This window comes from Piliocolobus tephrosceles, chromosome 15, assembly GCF_002776525.5.
Source record: "Piliocolobus tephrosceles isolate RC106 chromosome 15, ASM277652v3, whole genome shotgun sequence".
Lineage (NCBI taxonomy): Eukaryota > Metazoa > Chordata > Mammalia > Primates > Cercopithecidae > Piliocolobus > Piliocolobus tephrosceles.
In genome coordinates, this window is record NC_045448.1 from 28,934,038 (window position 1) to 28,939,385 (window position 5,348).

Here is a 5,348-nt window from a genome sequence, read left to right on the forward strand (position 1 = left end):
TTGTATGATGTATCTCTTTTTTTTCCTCTTTATCTGTGCTTTTAATTTCAAAGTGTTTTTCTTATAAACAGCACCTAATTGGATTTTTTTTTTTAATTTAAATTTAAATTTTTAGTTCTGGGTTACATCTGGAGGATGTGCAGGTTGGTTACATAGGTAAACGTGTGCAATGGTGGTTGCACACCTACTGCTACTCAACCCATCACCTACGTATTAAGCCCAGAATGCATTAGCTATTTTTCCTAATGCTCTCCCTCCCCCTACCCAACCCCCCAGCAGGCCCCAGTGTGTGTTGTTCCCCTCCCTGTGTCCATGTGTTCTCATTGTTCACCTCCCACTTGTAAGTGAGAATATGTGGTGTTTGGTTTTCTGTTCCTGCATTGGTTGGCTGAGGATAATGGCTTCCAGCTCCATCCATGTCCCTGCAAAGGACATTGTCTCATTCCTTTTTATGGCTGCATATTATTCCATGGTGTCTATGTACCACCTTTTCTTTATCCAGTCTATCACGGATGGGCGTTCGGGTTGATCCCATGTCTTTGCTATTGTGAACAGTGCTACAGTGAACATATGCGTGTGTGTGTCTTTATAATAGAATGATTTATATTTCTTTGAGTATATACCCAGTAATGGGATTGCTGAGTCAAATGGTATTTCTGGTTCTAGATCTTTGAGGAATCCCCACATCCTCTTCCACAATGGTTGAACTAATTTACACTCTCACCAATGGTGTAAAAGCTTTCCTATTTATCCACAGCCTCACCAGCATCTGTTGTTTCTTGACTTTTTAATAATTGATGTTCTGACTGGTGGGGTTTTGCTTTTTTATCCAATTGAACTCTTCCTTTTATTGGAATGTTTAGACTATTTTCATGTCGTTTAGTTACCAGTTTGATTGGGATTAATTGTGCCACTTTGCTATTTCTTTTCTATTCGTCTCATTGTTTTTATTGCCCTTTTCCCCTTTCTTCTCATGACTTTTGGATTGAATAATTTTAAAATTTCACTGCATCTCCACTATTGGCTTGTTAGCGCTGCTTCTTTGTGTTGTTGTTTTAGTGATGACTCTGGGGTTTATCATGTGTGTCGCAATATGCCTGGCCTTTTCCGTTCCCTAGTGAAGGCCCCGAGTTATCAACAGGGATCCCTCTTTCTGAATCGTTGGAACTCAGATGCTGTGTAAGCCCTGGGACCCCTTCAGATCACTGTTTCTCAGCAGCTCTTTGCCTGGCTTCTTGGAATTGTACCTTCTTGTGCACATCTGAGTGTGGAGTAAAGACTCAAGAGGACTCCCAGGCAGACTTTTGGTGTTTTTTTGGAGAAGACTTTCTGCCTACCTCCCTCTTCTCTAAGAGCAGCTGCCTCAACTTTTCTGGATTCCAGTCACTGTCTCCTCAATACCACTAGATTGGGATGCCCCTTCCCTGCTCCACGGTCTAGAATGCCTGATTTCTGGAGGCCTCACTTCCTCTGTTACCCTTCTCTCAGGAATCGCAGGGCTGCCTGTAATCCAGTGTCTGAAAATAATTGTTTCACACTTTATCCAGTTTTCTCATTGTTTCTTCTGAGAGGGTATTTGGTCCATGTTATTCCATCATGTCAGAAACAGAGGGCTCATTTATCTTTTTTTTTTTTGAGACAGAGTCTCCCTCTGCCACCCAGGCTGGAGTGCAGTGGCATGATGTCGGCTGACTGCAACCTCTGCCTCCCAGGTTCAAGCGATTCTCCTGCCTCAGCCTCGCAAGTAGCTGGGATTACAGGCATGCGCCACCATGCCTGGCTAGTTTTTGTATTTTTATTAGAGATGGGGTTTCACCATGTTGGCCAGGCTGGTCTCAAACTCCTGACCTCAGGTGATCCGCCCACCTCAGCGTCCCAAAGTGCTGGGATTACAGGCATGAGCGAGCTTAATTTTTTTCTTTTTTCTTTTTTTTTTTGAGACGGAGTCTCGCTCTCTCGCCAGGCTAGAGCGCAGTGGTGTGATCTCAGCTCACTGCAATCTCCACCTCCTGGATTCAAGCAATTCTCCTGCCTCAGCCTCCCGAGTAGCTGGGACTACAGGCATGCACCAATGGGCCCAGCTAATTTTTGTATTTTTAGTAGAGACAGGGTTTCACCATGTTGGCCATGATGGTCTCAATCTCCTGACCTCATGATCTGCCCACCTCAGCCTCCCAAAGTGCTGGAATTACAGGTGTGAGCCACCGTGCCTGGCCAAATTATTGTAATAATTTAAGAATGTATGTAAATAATCCATGTTTACAGTAGAAAAATCTTGAAATAACAATTGAAGCAAGAATTACCCACAATCCCCTGCATCCTGATATAGGCAAAATTAATGTTTTAGCATATATCCTTCCAGACTTTTTTTATGTGTTTATGTATCTATAAATATAAAAATAAGACCATATCATCCACACCACATGATGGTTTATAATGGCTGCCTACTCCTCAAGAGCGCAGGAGAAATGGCACCCATTTTTCATGTGTATTATGACAGCTCATGAGTTTCACAGGAAAGCCTACTGCATTTCAGAGATGTTTGTAAGGCTCTGGACTGGAGAAATTTCATGTGTAAAAGAAAGCTATATATGTTTTATTTTTTAAAGTCTGCAAGTCTGCAAATGTAAAAGGTTTCAAGAGGAAGAATTTTATTTCATTAAAAAAAAGGAAAGCAGCAGCTTTTACATTACATTTTTAGGCTCCCAAGGTGCTCGACATCAAATGCATTGTTCAAGTGAATGGGCATAAACAGATAACATTTCCAAAATAGATAATCAGATTTCAAGAAAGTTGCCAAAGTCTAGACTGTTTATTAATTTGGATCTTTTAAAAATTAAAAAAAAAAAAAAAAACCCTGTACTTTGGCAGGCCAAAATGAGAGGATTTCTTGAGCTCAGGAGTTTGAGACCAACCTGGGCAACATAGTGAGACCTTGTCTCTACGAAAAATACAAAAAAAAAAAAAAAAAAAAAAAAAAAAAGCCAGGCATGGTGGAGTGCACCTGTGGTCCCAGCTACTCAGGAAGATGAGGTGGGAGGATCCCTTGAGCTCAGGCACTTGAGGCTGTAGTGAGCTGTGATAACACTACTGAACTCCTGCCTGGGCAACACAGTGAGATCCTGTCTCAAAAAACAACAATAAGAACAAAACAAAATCAAACAGGCCACTCTGCTTAAAAAATGTAGAAATTAAGCCGAGTGTGGTGGTGGGTGCCTGTAGTCCCAGGTACTCAGAAGGCCAAGGCAGGAGAATGGCATGAACCCGGGAGGCAGAGGTTGCAGTGAACCAAGATCGAGCCACTGCACTCCAGCCTGGGCAACACAGTGAGACTCTGTCTCAAACAAAAACAAAAACAAAAACAAACAAACAAACAACAACAACAACAAAGTAAAAATTAAAGCTCTGGAGCTCTTATCATGAAATGTCCTCCACTGACCCTAGCTGAGGTGGCCATGGGCTGACCTAGCGTGCCTTTTCTTTTTTTTTTTTTTTATTATACTTTAAGTTCTAGGGTACATGTGCACAACGTGCAGGTTTGTTACATATGTATACATGTGCCATGTTGGCGTGCTGCACCCATTAACTCGTCATTTACATTAGGTATATCTCCTAATGCTATCCCTCCCACCTACCCCCTCCCCACAATAGGACCCGGTGTGTGATATTCCCCTTCCTGTGTCCAAGTGATCTCATTATTCGGTTCCCACCTACGAGTGAGAACATGCAGTGTTTGGTTTTCTGTTCTTGTGATAGTTTGCTGAGAATGATGGTTTCCAGCTGCATCCATGTCCCTACAAAGGACATGAACTCATCCTTTTTTATGGCTGCATAGTATTCCATGGTGTATATGTGCCACATTTTCTTAGTCCAGTCTGTCACTGATGGACATTTGGGTTGATTCTAAGTCTTTGCTATTGTGAATAGTGCCCCAATAAACATACGTGTGCATGTGTCTTTATAGCAGCATGATTTATAATCCTTTGGGTGTATACCCAGTAATGGGATGGCTGGGTCAAAAGGTATTTGTGGGGAAAAGAAAGAGAGATCAGCCTGTTACTGTGTCCATATAGAAAGAAGTAGACATAAGGGACTCCGTTTTGTTCTGTATTTGAGATGCTGTTAATCTGTGACCCTACCTCCAACCTTGTCCTTGCAAGAGACTTGTGCTGTGGTGACTCAAGGCTTAATGGAGTTTGGGCTGTGCAGGATGTGTCTTTGTTAAACAAGTGCCTGAAGGCAGCTTGCTGGTTAAAAATCCTGCCCGTCCCTGGGCAATGGAACATCTCAGTGTAAAACCCGATTGTATGCTCTGTTTACTGAGATAGGAGAAAACCGCCTTACAGCATAAGGTGGGACTTGCTGGCGAGACGCCTTACAGCATAAGGTGGGACTTGCTGGCGAGACTTGCTGGCGCAATGCTGCTAAAAGGTCTGTGGAGAAGTTTGCACATGCATATCAAGGCACAGCATTTTCCTTTGAACTTATTCATGTCACAGAGATCTTTTTTTTTTATTTTTTTTATTTTTTATTTTTTATTATACTTTAAGTTCTAGGGTACATGTGCACAACGTGCAGGTCTGTCACACATGCATACATGTGCCATGTTGGCGTGCCGCACCCATCAACTCGTCAGCACCCACCAATTCATCATTCATATCACGTATAACTCCCCAATGCAATCCCTCCCCCCTCCCCCCTCCCCATGATAGGCCCCAGTGTGTGATGTTCGCCTTCCCAAGTCCAAGTGAGCTCATTGTTCAGTTCCCACCTATGAGTGAGAACATGCGGTGTTTGGTTTTCTCTTCTTGTGATAGTTTGCTAAGAATGATGGTTTCCAGCTGCATCCATGTCCCTACAAAGGATGCAAACTCATCCTTTTTTATGGCTGCATAGTATTCCATGGTGTATATATGCCACATTTTCTTAATCCAGTCTGTCACTGATGGACATTTGGGTTGATTCCAAGTCTTTGCTATTGTGAATAGTGCCGCAATAAACATACGTGTGCATGTGTCTTTGTAGTAGCATAATTTATAATCCTTTGGGTATATACCCAGTAGTGGGATGGCTGGGTCATATGGTACATCTAGTTCTAGATCCTTGAGGAATCGCCATACTGTTTTCCATAATGGTTGAACTAGTTTACAATCCCACCAACAGTGTAAAAGTGTTCCTATTTCTCCACATCCTCTCCAGCACCTGTTGTTTCCTGACTTTTTAATGATTGCCATTCTAACTGGTGTGAGATGGTATCTCATTGTGGTTTTGATTTGCATTTCTCTGATGGCCAGTGATGACGAGCATTTTTTCATGTGTCTGTTGGCTGTATGCATGTCTTCCTTTGA